This window comes from Mirounga leonina, unplaced genomic scaffold (genome assembly GCF_011800145.1).
Source record: "Mirounga leonina isolate KUSES-001 unplaced genomic scaffold, KU_Mleo_1.0 Mir_95, whole genome shotgun sequence".
Classification (NCBI taxonomy): Eukaryota; Metazoa; Chordata; class Mammalia; order Carnivora; family Phocidae; genus Mirounga; species Mirounga leonina.
This window is the reverse complement of record NW_023270865.1, coordinates 8,795,119-8,816,687: the sequence shown is the minus strand read 5'-3', so window position 1 is coordinate 8,816,687 and position 21,569 is coordinate 8,795,119. Positions and strand designations below refer to the sequence as shown.

The following is a 21,569-nucleotide window of genomic DNA, read 5'->3' as shown; positions in this document are numbered from 1 at the left end:
TTTTGCCTTTCTTTTGCTATATTTATTCCTATTTTTTGATGCTGTTATAAGTGAGATTTTGTTCTTAATATCATTTTCAAATCATCCATTGTTACTGTGTAGAAATGCAAATGATTTTTGTATATTGATTGTTCTGCAACCTTGTTGGACTTGATTATCAGTTCTAGAAGTTGTTTTGTAGATTCCTAGGATTTTCTTAATGCAAGATCATATCATCTGTGAACAGCAGTAGTCATTTCTTTCTTTCTAATCTAGATGCCTTTTATTTCTTTCTCTTGCCTAATTTCCCTGGCCATGACGTTCATTACCATGTTGAGTAGAAGCAATAATAGCGGACATTCTTGTCTTGTTCCTGATCTAGGGACAATTTATAATGATATATATTGGTGGAAACTCTGAAAATTCAGTTACTCTTGCTCACTTTATAATGAAATTATTGTACTTCATAAGTTAAGTAGATATTTTTGACTTGAGTCAAACTAATAACAAGTTTTCTATAAACTATACTAACAGATTTCATTATAGATTCTATAAGTATTTTACAGCCTTTTAATGAAAAATTTTACCTTTGAATATTTAGATTCCGCATGTAATTAACACATGCACTTCTGCTGAAATTCACACGAGTGTTATTTTAAAGCCCAATGTGGTGCCATGTTCATAAAAAGACATTCTGTAGTGCTGTAAAAATTATGTAATTGCATATTTGTGTTTTACTTTTATGTCTAGGATTACAAGACAAAAGAAAATCCAAGGTATGTTAGGGTAAAGAATATAGTAAACTCAACCTCGTTTGTCCCTTGATAATAAGCATCTTGAAACTTCTTAACCAATCCACTAAATAACTCCATCCACTTCTGTGTGCTACCTAGTGAAGTGGAGGGCTTGCTGGTTAAGATGCATCATATACTGAATTCCATCCGAGACTCTATTCCTCTCTTTCCTAACTTTTCACATTGCATTACTGTGGTCTTGTCAGCAGAAAGAGGATAGTAGCTTCATTTTGTCTGCAGGGTTTCACATCATTAACCTTCCAGTGTCACTTTTATTATACCAGGAAAATAAATGGACTAATATTTGAGGAGAAGCACCATAGTATTCCCCATGCTGAGAAAACACACTTTCAGAGTGTGATAACCGTGATGATTCTGTGCAGGAAAGCAGCCCCCTTTCATGAGGGAATTGGTTTTGTTGGTGTGAATTAATGAAATGCACGATTTTGTTTGTTTGTTTGCCCTTCTTTTAAGGAAACTTGATTGATTTCTGTTCATATGATATGACGCAAACATTAGAACACATTGTCTTCATTGCTGCCATGCAAAAAGTATTTGAATGAATTCCATAGAAATATCATTGCATATGATTTTTTTGAGGAGCGTGTGTGTGCATTTGCAACTCATGCAGAAGGAAGGTCAGCACCTAAGCAAATGGGTACTTTAGAGGTTTGTTTTAATATTTCCCGTGCATATGCCTAAAATGCCAACTTCTGGGCATAACTGTCACTGTACATTCATGCAGCATTGCTTTTTGAGGTCACACTGTGACATTTAAAGATGAGGAAATTTTTATATTGTAGACAGTTGAAAGGACATAGTACAATAAGCTTGACAGCGGATCATCCTTAATATGTGTTATGCAATTATATAGACAGAAAACGATTTTTAAATATTTGTATTGTGTTCATAGTCTTAAACATGTTGGAACTCAAAATCCATCATATGAATACAGCCAGCAGTCAGGGAAAGAACATAACTAACTTCTTGCCAGAACAAGACATATGGATACAGCATCATTTTTAAAGTCTGAATTGTCTTGCATGGATAGTCATGTAGTAGGTGTTATCTCAAATCTTTTCAAATGTATCAATCAAAACTATTATAACCAAATCAGTATTTCATTTCTTAAGTTATTTCTTTGTTAATGCATGCAAATGGAATCGCTGGGTCAACGGCATGTTTGTCTTTAGTGCATTTGATACCTATACATACTTCCTATATTCTTACAATTTATTTGTTAATATATCTCTCTCCCTTTTTTAGATTATTGAGTCACGTGTCTCTTGACCAAGCAAAATAGATGGTGTGGACTTAATAAATGTTCAGTGAATGGTTTCACTTATAGTTAGACACATTTGGAAATTAAGATATACTTGATGAGATTGAAAAAAACTATAGAACTGGGGTGCCTGGATGCCTCAGTCGGTTAAGCAGCTGATTCTTGGTTTCAGCTCAGGTCGTGATCTCAGGGTCGTGGGATCAAGCCCCACATCAGGCTCCTGCCCCATGTCTGGCTCTGCGCTCAGCGGGGAGTCTGCTTATGGATTCTCTCTCTCCCTCTGCCCCTCCCTCTGCTCATGCGCACTCTCTTTTTTTTTTTTTAAGATTTTATTTATTTATTCATGAGAGACAGAGAGAAAGAGAGGCAGAGGGAGAAGCAGGCCCCCAAGGAGCAGAGAGCCCGATGCGGAACTCGATCCCAGGACCCTGGGATCATGACCTGAGCCGAAGGCAGACGCTTAACCATCTGAGCCACCCAGGCGCCCAGCGCACTCTCTCTCTTAAGTAAATAAATCTTTAAGAAAAAGAAACTATAGAACTGAATTGCTAGAAAATCAAATCCAAAAAGATGTTTCAAACATTGATACCTATTTGGTGATCTTCAATTACACATTTTTCCTCACCTTCTGTCTTTTCTCTAATAGAGATGGTTTCTAGTTTAATTGTGGAAATTATAACTTTTAAGTGAAATGGTGAGATGCAGAAAAATTGAGTGCAGTTAAGTATCTAAGATAGGAACCCAAGAATATAAGTAAGTGATAATCCTTTCTGCATCTCACTGACCAAACATTTTGCAGGCTATTTTCTGAAATAGATTTGAAAAGATTCAGAAATAGTGGACATGTTGAAATAGCCCATGTTGTCAAGGATTTCACCGTTTGTTATTAGTTTGGGACCAGTTTGTAGAACAAGCATGGTATCAGGTCACGAATTCAGGTGCACATGTTTGGGCCCCTGGATCCTCACAGAGAGAAAGGGAAAAGAAGGAGAGGGCATTTTTGTGGACTGTTCAGACCTATAGCCACAGAAGAGATGAAGTGAGGCATGCACACAGCTGGAGTATAACCCTGTTGGCTAGATTCTCCAGACACAGGTATGCATGTGTCCTGTGTGCCCCTCCTGGATGGCTGGCAATCTGGGTTTCTGTGCAGACCAGCAGCTCAGTGAAGAAAAGCAGCCATGAAAATGAAGTAGACCATGATCAAAAGTGGATGAGTTAGCGCAACCTTCAGGGTGTTCTGGAAAGGAGGACGCACGAGTTTTGCATTGCGAAGAAGGAATGAAGTCAAGCAGGGAAGGACTTGGGATTTATATGAAAAGACTAGCTTTCGGCACTTGAAAGAACATGGGTTTGGTTTTTTTCTCCCACTGCCTTGGGTGAAAGCCAACAACGTCACTAATGAACTGAATGCCCATGTTATCTCACACCTTCTTGTCATCATGCTGCCAGAAGAAACCAAGGACTGGAAGAGAGCTGTACTCTATCCCCATGGAGCCCTCTGTAAATCAGCTGGTAATCACTTCCCATGCCAATACCTTGACCTGGGGGCAGGGTGTGGGGCCACCTGGAGAGATGATAAAAGGCAAAGGAGAGCCATGCATCACGTTAGTAAAATTAAATCATGAAGGATGAGTCAAGTGTATTAAATACAGAACGGAGGAAGTTACTTCAGGTCCATGTGATAGTGACACAAACGCATGAAAGTCAGCATGGGTAGAGGTAAAGAGGCACCGGGATTTATGCTGGTGAACTCATGGCAGTCAAGGTCCAAAGACACTTATTTTGCCTTTACTCTTTGGGAAAATTGATAGCAGAATTTTAGCCTTTAAAAAAAATAATAATGGAGGTACTAACTGCCTAGATTTGATTTAGGGCAATAATTCTAGTGCAAAGATATAGAGGCAGGTCATAGGGAAGCGGGACTAAGAACAGACTTTATAGGATTGGGGGATAGATTGCCATATAACTCACAGGGCCCAATGCAAAATGAAAATGTGGTGTGTGTGGTTAAAAAATTATTAGGACTTTTAAGATGACAACAGCAGAGCATTAAACCAAGCATAGGATTCTATGCACCTGCACGGGGTCGTTCGTGTGTCCTTGAAGACAGCCCTGGTTGGGGGATAAGTGAGAGGTAAGATAAATCCAGGATATTTCTGGCTTAATGTGTGAATGTAAGGCGTCATCGTCCCATAAAAGAGAACTGAGTTCAGAAAGAAAATCTCCTTAAAGAGGATGTAAAATATATTTGCCTTGATGATTTTGCTGACTTTAAAAACATTCCTTGGTAATCTCCAGGGGCGTTCAGAAGTATGAATCTAGAGCTCAGAAGTGAGGTGAAATCTTAAAATAAAGAGCTGAGTGTTAGTAACATAGAGGCGATATATGATGCCCTCATGAAAACCATATGGAATGAGAATAAATGTGACCAAGGGCAGGAGCTTATGGGACACCAGAGTTCTAAATGGGGGAGGATTTCTTAAGATGTCTTTTTTTTTTTTTTTTCAGGATTTCAGCCTCAAGCTCAGTTCTTAGTATATAAAGGGGAAATTAATGGACATGAGAAAAATGGAAGATGAAATAATTATTTGGGACAAGATTCAGGTGTCCACTGCATTTCTAGAAATTAGATGATCCATCCATTAACTGTCCACAAATGGGCTTGTTCATCAACTCCTGAATTTGGAAGAAATTTAATTAAATGGGAAATCCTTGAAGCCAGGGATTTTATCTTGGCTCTCCACTCACGTCCATCCTTGGGTCCATCACTCACCTTTGCCAGCCTACACTTCCTCCTTAGGACAACTTTGGCAGTGGTGTAGGATTCCTGCCATCTTGAATCTTCTCACCAGACATGGCTCTGGCTCAATTATTCTAATTTCCTAACACATCCTGAGTTAAAACTTTGGTTTTGATCTTTGCCTACTACAGATAGAAACCAAATAGAATGATATGTCTGTGACTCATTAAATGTTAGATATTTTTTTCTTAAGAAAGTGAAATAACCTTTAACATTTTCTGAGAAAACATGACAGAAAGGCTGCAAGTAATGACTCCTTTAAAGAATAACTCCAATCAGCTCTCAGCAAGACAACGTGAAATGCCACAGGGTTTTCACTGAGCAAGGCCTTATTATCATAAAGTTCAGATTCTTGGACAGAGCACCACATTATCAAAGTTTCCTGTGTTGTCATGTAGAGACTCAGCTACGTGTTCCTCTTTCATGATAAGATGATGAAAGCTGGAGACAGAATTTCTAGTCAAATGCATTTTAATGTGAGGCTATTTACTTTTAACTTTGAGTTCTGTTTCTTACATAGCTTTTAATGTCCATCACAAGTACTATGTACAATAAAGAGAGTCCTAGTAATAATTAATGAAAGAAAAGTACAAATGAAGGTTATCCAATTACATAAACATAACCACAAGTAAAGTTGTCATAACCGATACCTAAACAAACAAAATTCATCTCTTAGAACAGTTATTTGGACAAGTGCTTCATAAACTCAGGATCATAGGAACCAAGGATATTTCTAGATGCAAATTCGGAGTGACTGGTTTGGGGATGGAACCTGAGATTCAACATTTTAAACCAGCTCTTTGGTGATTCCCATCTTCTCATCAAAGATTGCACTAAAGTAGCCAAGATTATGGTCTTAGGACAAAATGCAGGATTTTTTTTTTTTAATTCTCTTTTTTGTGACTTGCGAAGTTTTGATTCTGTTCCTAAAAATTACAATAAGCATTTCCAGTTTGGTAGGAAGGGAAACCCTCTCTAGAGAAGGTGAAAAATTTAAACACACTCCCCAGTAATGCCTGTTTGGAATGATAGCTGTTATCTATGCTAAAATTTAAATGTTTTTGCCTAAATAAGTGTAAAGGGATTATTAGATCTACTTTGATGATTTTTCCTACTTCAGAGATTCTATATGTGTTGTACATTAAAAAAAAACAGAGCACTAATTTCTAACATTAAAGGATAAACCAAGGCATATAAAGAAATTTAAAAGTTTATTTAAGAGAAAATCCGTTCCGATAAGGCAATGCCAAGCCGGAAGTGGTTAGTAACACTCCACTGACGTCAACCAATGGGAAGGAAAGAAAAAAGGAAATTATCACTTGGCTATAGCTTAAAGCTTTGTTGACTGTTTGTGATTGGTTGTCCTTAGCATTTTGATTTCAGAACCTTGAGGCATTTACAGGCTTAGGTTTTGGTTGACTTACGTAAGCCCCCCTGGCATTCAAGATTAGTCAAATGGCACCTCAGTCTAATGGTCTCCTTGTTTAATTAATTTAACACCTATTTATTTACTTTATATTTTATTTGGATATCTTTGTGGCCCCTTTTCCCTACTGCTCAATTTCTCCACCCTGTAATTATAAATATTCTCTACCCTGTAATTATAAATATTCTCCTGCTTCCAAGCTCTTCTTATAGAGTCTGGTCTTTAAGCCTCAAACTCTCATTACTTTTTTCCCATTATTTACTTTCATTTCTTTCTTTTCCCCAAAGTCTACTCTTACATGGGAGGAATGGGATAAAAATAAAGCTGTTTTGAGCTAGATAAATGTTATAAAATATCCCATGGGATGGCTTTTTAAATAGTTTTGTGTGTTGTTGTTGTTGTTGTTTTTATAGTTCCAGAATGTGTGTAATTTCTGGCATCCTCTGCCTGTTTTATAAGCATGTTTTATAAGTCTAAATACTTGTATTTACAGAGAATCGTTCCCTTTAGCCAATAAAACTCAAATCTGTTCCCCACTGCGGTGCCTTAGGGAAACCAACAGAATACCAGCCTTTTGGGTTACTGGAAATGTGGACTTTCTTATTAACACTTAAGTACTGGATCTTCATGGTGCCCTTTTGTATTTTGAAGCGGCCAATTGATTTTTCTCCTTAAAGAAAGTCAAATATATAAAAATGTTACTTATGTCAAAAGCCAATCATATTAATGCCACATTAAAGTCACCCCCAAAAATGATATTTCTAGGGATTATCTTCAGTTCTAATAATATTACCTGTTCTGTAGTTTTAAGGACAACTTGGAAACTGTGCTGCATCCTGGAGAAATTTTTTATGTACATTTATTTTTCTCTTATAACTCAAAGTGGTTTTTTTTCATTTCTGTATGAATATTAAAACTTTTTTAGAGTGCAACATAAAAGAGATTTTTTCGCTTGGTAATATGTTGATATATGGTGTTTGGGACCATGTTAAGAAAACCAGTTTTCTCCTTTGCATTATCATAGTGGAAGCAGGAGGGAAACACTTTCCTCTCTAGCTCTCTATCTGTTGTTTCAACCTGAAGTCCCAGGACCCTAGTGATTGTTTGCTTACCAGACCATCAACATAAGTGCAAAGAGAAAAGTCAGGGCCCACATTAGCCTAAAGCTTTATATTTAAATGTGTATGTAGAAGAGAGAACCTTAGGTACAAAACAGACATGTAGGTTATCCCTTAGAGAAGGAAATATTTATAAGCATAGTTTTTCTGGCCAGAGAAACCAGCCATTTCCAGTAGCTGAATTATTTCCCTAGAATAACTCCTCAGAGACAGTAAATATTATTTCACATACTTAAGATAATTCTAAATCCTAACAGCCATGATATAACATTGAGGACCTCAAGACAGAGACACAGTACATAATGTCACCTTTCTCCATAGCTAATGCTGACAAAATAGAATTACACTGTGTTGTATGTCCAAAGTATCCTGCCATTTAAGACTTACCATATCCTTACTTCCTGGAGGTCAGCTGGCTCAGGTACCCTAAGTCCTCCTGAGCATTGCATCTGGGACCTCCCTGCCTGGACTGTGAAACATGTCCTCTAGTGCTGGCTCTTGGACTCCCCTTGTCCCCAGGCCTCTGTTGCTTCTGATAATGCCCAGAAATGTGTCATCTGGGCAACTCCAGCTTGTGGGCAGAACCCCCACTATCAAGTTCCCACAGCACTGATTGTTATAAAGTGTTGGAAAATCCCATGAGGAAAGGGCATACACCCACTCTCAGAATCAAGCTTCTGGCTGGCTGGGAGCCCACGCCAGGCTTTTCAGCAGCCTTGTAGGGTTGGGGAGGGGGAATGTACCATATGCCTTTTTGCCACTCTGGTGGATGGAGGTAGGACACTCACTTCTCTGACTGAATCCTCTGCCCACTCTACAAGGTACCTTCTGGATGATGTAGCCTAGATGGGAGTGTCTCAGTCCATTTGGGCCGCTGGAACAAGGCACCACAGGCCGTGTGACTTATAAAAAACAGAAATTCATTTCCCACAGTTCTGAAGGCTCCAAGTCCAAGATCAGAGAGCCGTCATGGTTGGGTTCCGATGAGAGACCTCCTCCTGGTTCATAGATGGCCAACTTCTTGTTTTATCCTCATGGCAGAGAGAGGGGGAGTGAGCACCCTGGAGTCTCCTTATAAGGGCACTAATCCCTTTCAGAAGGGCTCCACCCTCATGGTCTAATTCACCTCTCAAAGACCACCCTCAAAGACTGTCCCATTTGGGGTTAGGATTTCAACATATGAATCTGGGAGAGACATAAACATTCAGTCCATTGCAAAGACCATCACAATACACAGAGGGATTTCCCATTTGGCTTATCTTTGTCTAAACCTCATGGGACTCCAACTATCTAATATAGGTTATGTGGGCCAAACTCAAATTCTAGTCACAGATTTTTGTTTAATGAGTGTTCAGGAGAGGACCAGGCCACCCCTGGTACCCACTCACCCTATACACCCAACCCAGATTTTTTGAGATCTGTTTGGACCAATTATGAACATCTATCAAACACAAGCATAGAGCACTTTCATCCTCTGCATAGGTATCATCCAACTAAAAATACCCCCATTCCATATTACAACACAGCACTAAACAGCACTTAAAGCCCTAGGCTGAAGCACCTGCAGGATTCATACCTGCCTACCATCTGTATGAACGAAAGGGCTCCCAAAAATGATGTCACACTCGAAGAGGGAAGCCCACCACAAAGTCAAATTTCATTTGTCAGTCAGTATAAAATGCAGGACCTGCCATACTTAAAACAGCACCGTTCCAGGTTGGAATATTTTGAGACCCTTTCCCCAACAGAACCCCCATCATGATTAGCTCAGGATATTAGTCATAGCAGGAAAAGGACTGCATCTTCCACAGGTGTCCATCATGTTCCCCAAATATGAATCAGCCATTTGGGGGTTCTTGAACAATTGTCAGGATACAGAATAAGCAGTTATTTTCCAACTTGAAGTGCAGTCATTTTTCAGGTACTCGTTCCACAGACATTTCAGTGCTGATGAGTCTGTGGTGGGGATTTTAATAACAGCAGAAGTAAACATAGTTAAAATACAAATAGTTTTTATCCTGCATGCACTCAAGTGTCCTGGGGGTGGAGAGTCAGATGATTAATGCATAATGAGGTGATGAATCTAAAATATAGGTGTGTAATAAAGCATGGTGAGAGGAGCCCGAAAGTAGGTTGGAGATGGCTTTAGAAGACTCTTGTGTGAAGTGAGTGTTGAAAGGTCGTAGTTCTCTGGCAGCACCATGTGGACTTCATAGTATGCTGGTATAGATGAAGAGAATGGCTAGAAATGGAGAATCTACCCATCATAAATACATATATGTGTATCCATATGCTCTAATCATGTATTGAATATTTTCTGAACCATGGACACAGATGAAAGACCATTCTTTTGCAGGGATCTCTTTGTAATGAGATTTTTGACACTTCTTGTCTGCATGGCTTTTAGTAAGCAAATAATCTAAGCATTGCTTACTTTTTTCCTCTCAGAGTGGCTTTCTCATCCAGTTGTTTTATGTTGTATATGGAAGGGAGACTGTTCTCAAACACCAGGCTATTGATATTCTCACCAGAGACTTACGTTAACAGATTCCAGGTATCTGTTAAGAATATCAAGTTCTGGGAGAGAATTTGGTTTCTGGAAATTTGGGTTGACACAGTTTGTCCTACGAGTGCAGTATGTGGAGGTAAGGGGCTACATCTAAAGGAAAAGTCAAATAAAACTGCCAGGTGGGCCATCTCTAGACTAAGTACCTGAAGGGCTTATACAGAGAGAAAGAAACTATCACAAACCCAGTAGGACTAAAAGTCGTAAGACAGTGGATGCTCCAGGTGGAGAGATGGAGGGACATGGGATAATTCTCTAATAGGCACTGCTTCATGACTTTTGCCCATAACAGGAATATGTGAGTAATCTAGTACAAAATGAGCCTAAGTCAAACTCATTGGAAGTCTGATCTTGATATTTCAACAAAAGGTTTATTTAAATTATTTAAATTATATTAAGTGTATAATACATAATAAATGAGCCAGTGTTGGCTCACAACTTTTGGGGGTATTTCCTGCCACGCATTTTACAACACATTTCAAAATACCATTACTCATAATTACATTTATATATAGTGGAATACATTCATCCATTTATTCATTTACTTTCATCCACCACTGTTAAGTAAATCAAGATAAGTAAAATCTGCAATGAGAATGCAGTTTATTAGAAGAGATAGATAAGTCTATATAGCTATGTATCTCTTTATATAGATATTTTAAAAGATTAATTTATTAAGGAGAGAGAGAGAGCATGCACATGCAGAGGGACGGGCAGAGGGAGAGGGAGAGGGAGAGACAGTCTCAAGCAGACTCTGCACTGAGCTGGCAGCCTGACTCCACAGGGCTCAATCCCACGACCTGAGATCATAACCTGCGCTGAAATCACCAGTTGGAGGCTTAACCAACTGTTAACCAACTGAACCACCCAGGTACCCCTCCTCAAATTTCTACTTATAAAACTACTTATAAAATTTAAAAAATTGAAAAATATCTATGGTGCTTACCATTCAGTTTGATATTAACTCATATAGATATTTTTATATATGAATAAAAATACAATGATTATTAAACATGGAAGAATACATATTTTATGATAATTGTGAGGAAATACCACAGAAAGATGGAGAACGAAGCTCTTAATTCCAAAAAAGTTTATTAGGGAGAACATCAGGAAAGTGACACATCTTGAAATATAATTAGAACTTTAATGGTCAGAAATGGAAGCAAAGTCTATTCTACACCAAGGGAACGCAATGACTGGAGTACGGGAGATGTGGGAAGGAGCCACATGCAGGGCCTCACAGGTGTCTGCCTGCAATGGGGTCAGGTCAGATCTTTCAGTGCTTAGAGCCTGAATTTGTTCCTCAGTGAGTAAAGAGCCACCAAAAGTTTCTGAGCCATTAAAAGACATTATTGTGTAGGAACATAATTGGCAACCGTGTAAGGGTATTTTAGAAGCAAAGGGGAACTACGATGGGCCAGTACTCTGCAAGGCAGTCTATGTACAATATCCCAGTGAGGGGCCAGCTGCAAGGCTACAGATGAAAGATGATGAGGGGCCAAAGTAGGTCATGGTGATATGTGAAAATAAGGAACACAGCTTAGCCTTAAGATTTAATTTTTAGATATTGTGGGTGAGGTTGGGAAGGATTTGGCAACTGATTGGATGTGAGGATTGTTTAGGAAGTAGAAAATGACTCAGAAATTGATTGCTGGTCTCAGTAACTAAAGCTGTGGTTATTTTGTTATTGAAGTAGGGCCCAGAGGAAGAGAAACACTTTTTGAATTTAAGGTAATGGATTAAGTTTTGGCCAAATTAAAGGTGACATCAGTGAGGTGGTATCTAACAAGCAGTTAAACAGAGCTACCACTTATGGAGGGTTTTCTTCGAGCTGGGCACTTTCCTAAGCCCTTGACATGTATTATTTATAGCATAATGTTTATCATTTTGTATCGTCTCTGATATTTTATTCACTTCTGGGTCCTAGATAATGGAAGAGAGTCTTAGCTGAGTAACTTTCCCTGAGCCACACAACTTGCTAGCATTGGAGCCAAAGTTTGACCTTGTGGCCCACCCCATTGACCACTGCTCTATGCTAGCCCACAGTATGTACATTTGGAGCCTGGAGAGAAGTCAGGACTAACACTGTAGAATTGAAAGTTAGCCATTTATTCACAGCCTTTTTTGGGCCCCTGCCAGTGGACATGTTTGGTGCTCTGAGCTGGGGGCGCCCAGACACCACTGGTACCGCTCTAAAAGTGTGAGTTGAAGTAAGAGGTGTTAATCAAAGATTTGTGAGCTAAAGGAAGAGAAGAAGATAAAGCAAAGCATCTTGGCAAGTTGGGTCAATAAAGGCATCACTGAAGAAGAGGGATAACAAATAGGAAAACGAGAGGAATACCCAATCCAGAAAGCACAGGAAACAAGGGAAAATGGTGGGCGTCTGTCAGTACTCCAGAAAATAACTTGATGAAAGAAGATTGTGAGAAGCCATTGAGTTTTAATTTGGTGGTATTTACCCTCGTGGACCCCAGCCTATAGTAACTTTTGAGGAGACATAATAGACTAATAAAGACATAATAGACTAACATACTTAAGAATTCCAGGCATGAACAACAAAAAAAAACAGATATAGGAGGATGACTTAAGGGAGAAGTCAAATTGAGAAGAGCATTTTGTTTTGTTTTCTGCCTCAGATTTTTGTTTTATTTTGTTTCACTTTTGTTTCCCTTTTGTTTTCTGACTGTACAACCTGAGGAAAGGGGACAGTATGACAGTGGATGCGCTCTATTCTTACAAAGTCAGCAATGGGAGGTAGATGATCAGGCAACCGCAAAAGCTGGTTCAAACAGAAAATCATAAATAGGACACATGCAAACATTAAACATTTTATTTTAACATGAACTGTGTAAATGTTGATTTCATTGCTAACTTTTTGCTGAGGAGTCAGACCTTCACTTCACATGTGGGCCTGCTTTTTGCATTTCCTGACCACGCATCCTTAGAAACTACACCCCTAATACAGCACCTGCCCCTCCAGTTCTGCTTTCTTTAAAGAGAAGGGGACTTAGAGTTACTTGAATATAAAGACTTTCTGAACTGTTTTTTTTTATTTTTTTCCATCTTCTGCTATTTTCTTTCTCACAAGTAATTCAACAGTTTTTAATAATGCTCTTCCAGAGCATTAGACCTAGTTTTCATTAAAACATCAACTCTCCTAAAGTGTTCTTTCAAACTATTCCAAAAAAAAAAAAAAAAAATAGAAGAAACAGGAAAACTTCCAAATTCATTCTATGAGGCCAGCATTACCCTGATACCAAAACCAGATGAAGACACCACAAAAAAGGAGAACTATAGGCCAGTATCTCTGATAAACATAGATGTAAAAGTCCTCAACAAAATACCAGCAAAGTGAATCCAAAAAATCATTCACCAGTCAACTGGGATTTATTCCTGGGATGCAAGCATGGTTCAGTATTCCCAAATCAGTCAATATGATATATCGCATCACTAAGAGAAAGATAAAAACCATATGATCATTTCAATAAATGCAGAAAAAGCCCTTGACAAAGTACAATATCAATTCATGATAAAAATGTCAACAAAGTAGGTTTAGAGGGAACATACCTCAACATAATATAGGTCATCTATGAAAAACCCACAATGTACATCATACTCAATGGTGAAAAACTGAGAGCTTTTCTCCTAAGGTCAGGAAAAAGAAAAGGATGGTCCACTCTTACCACTTCCATTCAAAATAGTACTGGAAGTCCTAGCCACAGCAATCAGACAAAGAGAAAAGAAATAAAAGGCATCCAAATTGGTAAAGAAGAAGTAAAACTTTTATTATTGGCAGATGACATGATAATATATATGGAAAACCTGACAGACTCCACCAAAAACCTAGTAGAACTGATAAATGAATTCAGTAAAGTTGCAGGATACAAAAGCAATATACAGAAATCTGTTGTATTTCTATACACTAATTATGAGGCAGCAGAAAGAAGAATTAAGGAAACAATCCCATTTATGATTGCACAAAAAAATTGAGTACCTAGGAATAAACTTAACCAAAGAGGTGAAAGACCTATACTCTGAAAACTATAAAACACTAATGAAAAACTGAAGATGACACAAAGAAATGCAAAGACATTCTATGTTCATGGATTAGAAGAACCAATATTATTAAAATGTTTATACTACCCAAAGCAATCTACACATTTAATGCAACCCCTATCAAATTACCAACAGCATTTTCACAGAACTGGGACAAACAATTCTAAATTTTGTATGGAACCACAAAAGACCTGGAATAGCCAAAGCAGTCTTGAAAACACACACACACACACACACACACACACACCTGGAGGCATCACCATTCCAGACTTCAAGTTATCTTACAAAACTGTAGTAATCAAAACACTATTGTACTGGCACAAAAATAGACACCTAGATCAGTAGAACAGAATAGTAAACCTAGAAATAAACCCACAATTATATGGTCAGTTAATCTTCAACAAAGGAGGCAAGAATATCCAGTGGGAAAAAGATAGTCTCTTCAACAAATGGTATGTGAAAAACTGGACAGCTACATGAAAAAGAATGAAACTGGACCACTTTCTTATGCCATGCACAAATATAAATTCAAAATGAATTAAAGACCTAAATGTGAGGCCTGAAACCATAAAAATGCTAGCAGAGAGCAAAGGCAGTGATGTCTCTGACATGGGATATAGCAACATTTTGTAGATGTATCTCCTGAGGCAAGAGAAACAAAAGCAAAAATGATCTATTGGGACTACATCAAAATGAAAAGCTTCTCCTCAGCAAAGGAAACAATCAACAAAACTAAAAGGCAGCCTATGAAATGGGAGAAGATATTTGCAAATGACATATTTGATAAAGGGTTGGTATCCAATACATTTAAAGAACTGTTAATAACTCAACACCCAAAACCCACATAATCCAAATTAAAAAAGGGCATAAGACTTGAACATTTTTCCAGAGAAGACATCCAGATGGCCAACAGACATATCAAAAGATGTCCAACATCACTCATCATCAGGGAAATGCAAATAAAAACTGCAATGAGATATCACCTCACACTGTTTAGAATGGCTAAAATAAAATACACAATAAACAATAAGTGTTGGGGAAGTTCTAGAGCGATAGGAACACTCACACACTGTTGGTGGGAATGCCAACTGGTGCAGCCACTATGAAAAATGATATGTAGATTCCTCAAAAAGTTAAAAAGAGAACTACCTATGATCCAGTAATCATGCTACTGGGTATTTACCCCCCCCCCAAAAAAAACCACACTAATTCAAAGGGATACATGCATTCCTTTTTTTATTGCAGAATTATTTACAATAACAAAATTATGAAAGCAACCCAAATATCCATCAATAGATGAATGGATAAAGAAGGAGTGGTATATGCATATATGTATGTGTGTGTGTGCGTGTGTGCGCGCACGCGCGCCCACACAATGGAATACTACTCAGCCATAAAAAAGAATGAAATCTTGCTATTTGCAATGACTTGGATGGAGCTAGAGAGCATAATACTTATAGCAAAATAAGTCAGTCAGAGAAAGACAAATACCATATGATTTCACTCATGTGGAATTTAAGAACAAAACAAATGAGTAAAAGGAAAAAAAAAAAAACAGAGAGGAAGGAAGACCAAGAAACAGACTCTTAACTATAGAGAACAAACTGATGGATGCCAGAGGGGAGGAATGGGGGGATAGGTAAAATAGGTGAAGGGGATTAAGAGTACACTTATGATGAGCACTGAGTAATGTACAGAATTGTTGAATTATTGTATTGTACACCTAAACTAATAGAACACTGCATGTTAACTATACTGGAATTAAAATTTAAAAATTAATAAAAAATAAAGAAAATAAAAAGAAATGACTATATTGGCTCTGTTATGTGGACAATGAGATAGCCCACAGGATAGAAATAGCAATCTGGCATTGGAAAGGAATCCAGAGCTGCTGTCTGGAGACTTCTGAGAAGTTACTCTCTTGCAGGTAAGTGGAAGATGAACAGTGTGGTGGAGGAGGGTCAGCAGCAGCAATGAAGACAACAGAGGAAGCCCAGTGCTTCACAATGAAGTTGCAAGGCCAGAACCTTGACCAGAGCAAGGGCAATTAGAAGAAAATAGCACCGGCCGATTTCAGCAGAAGAGGAACTGTCAGGTCACCAGTACATAAAAACGAAGATGGGCAGATTGATGGGCAAGATGAAAATGACAGAGAGGATGAGGAAATGGGCCAGGAGGGTGATGATTTGCGTTGATCTCCTAGGGAGTCTTGGAAGGACCAACCCACAAGTAGCAACAAAGTCGCCTGGACTTTCCAGTCACCATCTTTGGCCCCATTAGACCCAACAATACTAAAAGAGAGCTCATTAGTCAGAAACAGTTGATAAATGACAAATTCAGGAAAATCTATTATGAATTATACTTCCTAGTGATTTTCAAAGTTCGACCCAAACTGTGATGAAGATATTTAGAATAACATCATTGCATAAGGTCCCCTCTTCTATCAAAAACAGTTTAACGTGGACACAGGTTGGGGTTGGGGTAGGAAATCTAAAGGTTTTTTTTTTTTTAAGTTATCTGAATAATTCAGAGTAATCAGATCAATCCTGGAGGACACTGGTAGTTTTCTCCCTTCTTCCTTGTTGATAAATCCAGATTTTCTTCAGATGTTTACCTACCATGTGCTACTGGAAAGGAGTAAACCACAGTGGGTTTATGGGTTTAGTACAATTATGGTAACTCTATTCCCCCTCAACATGTGAATGAATCTTGGTCTCTGGGGTGGGAAGGAGTTTTGGAAAGAGTTTTCCTTGCTAATACAAAGATCACTAGAGGACAGTCCCTTCATTGTCCAGACATTGTGTATCTACATGAGATGCCTGGAACTGAGGCAGCCATCTGGTAAACAAGAGAATAGAGGCCTAAAAACCAAGTTAATATGCTCAACATAACATGCTAAGATTCCATCTTTTCGAGCTTGGATCCTGAATGGTTTTTGTGAGATGGAGAATCATTCTGGAACGGTTTCTGTTTTAATAATAGGAATCATATTTTATTGGCTTTGTTATCATTACAACCATCTCAGTTAATGCAAGAGGAAAACACTGAAAAAAAACAAACACAACTCTCTTTACTAAGAAATATTTCACCATAATAAAATAAAATAAAATTTAAAAAAAAGAAATATTTCACCAGTTATAGGATGACTTAAAACTATCCCAGCCGCCAGTCAGGAAACAGACTATGTGGCTCATGGTAGCAGAATGGAGGGAGATTGGAGAGAAAGGGCTCTTCGGACTACAGACTACAGGGTGAAAAGAAGGCCAGGTGTGGCCCCTGAGGGTGGGAGCTGGGGTCTATTTTGAAAAGAAGGCCGCTCAAGAGACCTGTCAGTAGCAAGAGACCTCACCAAGAAGGCTGCAGGGGCACTGTCAGATGCTAAGGCTGGGCTTGGGGGTGGATCTTAGTGGGGGAACAGCGGGGAGATGTTGCCCAAGCCCCGAATCCAGACAGTGGCCATCCGATTTTCTCTGGGGAACATCTCTCCCACAGGGGAAGGAATCAGCTGCCAAGAGCCGTCCCTCATGGGAGAGCATCAAGGCAGGGCCCCCATATTGCTCCTCAAGTCAAACTCTCCCCACTGCAGCGCTCACCCCCCTCCCATCCTCACGGACCCTGAAGGGGTGGGAAGCTCCAGCCCGTAAGTTTGGGGTGTGAAGGGAAAGAGATGCAAGGCAAGGAAATCAAAGAGGTGTTAAACACAGCTCACTTTACTACAGGAGTCTCCCCAATTGAGGCAGGTCCTCACTTGGGAAGGGACTTGATGAAATTTTTTTTATATATTTAGGAATTTAGACTCTTTAAAGAGACTGGACATTTTAATTGGTGAAATTATCTTGCTTTTATGATAATGATGACCAAAGGACTTCTAAAATTATGAACTGAATAATCAACATAATAATAACAAGAAGAGGAAGAGGAAGAAGACAGAGGAGGAAGAGAAGGAGGAGGAGATGGAGGAGGAAGAGGAGGAGGGAAGAGGCCACCTGCCAATGATTTTATCCAAGAAATAGATAAGAGCGTGGGGGTCGATGAAAGAGTCAAATGCTCCATTTGCACTCCTTGTAGTTCTCCGATTCACATGCACAAGTTACAAATAGTACCCAAAATTTTGGTTCAGCTTCCAGAGAATGTCCATTATAAACATAATGGTTCTCTTTTCATTCTCATTCATATCTTTTATGCTTTGATAATTATCTTTTAGGATGAGGTAATAGTAAACTCATTTAAATGGAAATACTGATTTAATTCAGGCAAAATCTCTTCTCTGTGAGTGATTTCCATGTTGCACTACTCCCAATGATAACCACTCCCAAGATCAGAGACTGGAAAAGGAGCTAAAGGAAAAAATACTTCGGTTTAGATTTTTTTTCCTACCTCTTATTCATTATAACATCTTTATTTGTTCCAAAAATGTCATCAAAAAGCAAGTATAAGGCATTGTGGAGGGTGGAAGCATGGATAAGCCAGTTTACAGAAAGAAAAATCTTGGCCAATCCAACTGCAAAAATATGTTGAGATGGTCAACTCTCTCTGGCTTGCCTAGAGTTTGGGTGAATGCTTTTTGTGTTTTCACCCTTCTGACTAAAGCTGTCTTTGTGTGAGTTTATTCAACTTGCACAGACCTGTTGCTTTTGAATACAAACAATATCATAAGTCATAGGTGTCTCCTTATGCCATATGAATCCTTAATAAAGATGCATTTTTATTTGCTTATTTTTGAAAGCATATTGCCACATGGTTGACAGCTTATGAAATTCACCCAAAATAAAAAAGCAGAAGTTTAAAGTAATAATACGAAACCTCAAAGAAGTCACCTGTGACATTTGGGGCCACCTAGGCAATTGATCTTTCAGTTGAGGCAGTATGCCCAGGCTAAGCGTAATAGCAAGAAGAAATAAAGAGCTTATAGTAGTAGTTTTTGTTGGAGTAGTATATACCAAGGAACTAAAACTTGCAAGTCTTATTAAACATGAAAATATTTCTTACCTTGTTCAGACACTTGGTAGTACAGGAGTTATGATAAGCTGTACTCTCCCTGCATGGCATATGCATTTGCAGGCTCTCTTTGTGTGATTGCTGGAGGGACAGATGGCAGTCCGAAGATGCTGAGGGGACAGATGCAGTCTGACCCCTATGGAGTCATTAATACTCCCTGGCTGCAATTTTTAGCTTTATTTCTATTGCCATGTACAGTTTCATTCATTGATACTGTTTTTAATGTGAATGTAATAATCTAGATGACAATGAAATTTTCATATGCTAACAATGGACATCATGAAAACTTTCATTAGAGCTCAGATTTGATGTCAAAGTCCAAATTGTACACCAAAACAGGCCTTTGCATCTCCAGTACTCCATTCATTTTATTTCTGTGCTGTGAAATACTCTTGGCATCAATTTCTGACCGTAAAATTTCTACCTGTATTTCAAGGTTCTCTCTTTGATGTTTTCTTTATCACACTTTTTTTGGGGGGATTGGGAGCTTCCTTCTTCATCTTTCCATGAATATATGGTGGAGGAGAACACAGTGGAAGAGAGTCAGGTGTTGGCAAGGGTGGAAGATGGATTTAGTCAAGACTCTGCCAAGCCCCATGAGGATGATGATCTGTTTGCTGATGGGGGGTCCAGAGTTTCTGGGCTTTTTGTGCTGATTGATGTGAACAGGGGTGGAAGCACACAGAGGTTACCCCTAAGGGTTTTCAAGATAGATAATGGTAGTGAGGCAGACAGTGCTGGTGTGAAGGGTGTGGAAAGCAAGGATGGAAGTTCGTGTGTGTGTGGGTGTGTCTTATTGTGGACACACATATTTTATTTATATATCATATACTTCTTATTTAGAAGTAATCCACAGACATGAATGGTCTTCAGCACTCACCATGGTGGCTAAGTAACTAGCTCACCCATTGCTTACATTCCACAACCAGCACAGCTGATATTAAATCCCTACACCTGTCTTCCATCTCCCAACTCAAAGCAACCATGATGAGCTGGAGCTAAACATTTTGTGGGTTTTATAGGATTCCGTTCCCCCGCCTAGACTGAGTTTAGTTTCTTTGAAGAAACGTATCAGTTGGTTCAGCACACAAAAAAGTAATGGCAAGCACCTAAAAAAAAAAAAAAAAAAAAAGCATGGCACATAGTGGCTGCACAATAAGTTGTTGAATTGGATTGAACCTGTGAGTGTAATAGTGACTTTCAAATTATGCTATAAGGCCCTCTTAGTGTAAGAGGCAGGGCTTTAGTAACTTCTGCTTTGGTGGTCCTTGGTCAGGTTGGAGACGTGGCAGTCACTCTCCGTTGGCCAGGGGTGGGAGCTTTTGCCAGGAGCACAAAGAGCCCCAAAGTGCCATTCTCTTCTGGGGCAGTACGGGTTCTATCTGGAGAGAATCAATCTTGGAAGCTCCCACCTTGTCCTTGGAGCACATAAAGCTCTGGGGCTTCCCCTTAGCTTTCAGGAATGGGTTGAAGAAGGATTCGAAGAAGCAAGTCCGTTGGGAACAAGAGCTGTGCCTTTTCCTGCTTTTCTCTAGTGTTAGCTGAGCTTGTAACCATAGTGATTTCACAAGTTGTTTGGTGGAAGATCGCTCCTGTCTTCCTGAAGTGATTGCTAGAGTAGTCTCTCCTTTCTAGGAGTATGAAAATATGCTTGAGAGGCACAAAAAGTTAAAAAAAAAAACACAAGAAAATTCAACAGAACAGATGTTACAAGGCAGTTGTTGATTAATTGCAAATTAAGAGGTGCTGACTGCTGACATGCCTATGTTCTGCCTAATGCGACTCTCACATCAGGGTTCATTAGGGTTTGTCTATGTAAGTAATCATCATCATCATCATCATCATCATCATCATCATCATCTTTTGTTTTCTCCCAATAGCAAATTTTGACTCTGCCTGAAAGAGTACCAAAAAAATTAATTCTATTTATGATCTTCTGATAAAATCATCATCTACTCCGAGAATCATAACATTGCATATTTCACAGTCTGATGTTCAATACATATTTTAGAATATGTAGTTACTAGAATAATAAACTCTGGTCAATATGTGCAATGATCAGACTGGTGATAATTACATGGAATATTCATTTTCCCTGCAACCGTGAGATGTGAAATCGACTGAGATATTTATTTCATCTTGCTAAGCTGTTATATTTTGAGTCTTCGGCTTTTTGACTGGTTATTTTTGTTATTGTTGTTTGTTTGTTTGTTTTTGATTATCAGTTTTTAGGTAACAGATAAGAACAAAATTCTCTAAAAGCTGAAATTGTCTGTGACAATGAACAGGAGAGAGAATTCTTATTCCTTTGCCAATACAGAGCATATCTTGGTTTCTGTTGTGATGGGTTGTGGAGGATTTGTTTACCTTAATCCAGAAATTGATTATATATTTAATGATTGATGGACTGTTATTTTGAGTGATAAATGAAATTTATTTCAGTTCAGCTTCAACCAATATTTAGGACCTTGCCATTTGTTAGGGTTTGTGCTAGATGCTTCCATGCATATTGTCTAGGTGCAGGATTTAGAATATGCTTTATTG

General features: G+C 38.7%; 1 protein-coding gene across 2 annotated transcripts in view; it reads left to right on the top strand.

Annotated features, from left to right (window-relative positions):
• Nucleotides 1-21,569, top strand: part of CTNND2 (catenin delta 2) — an 893,404-nt gene that overhangs the window by 372,289 nt on the left and 499,546 nt on the right. The window lies entirely within an intron of this gene.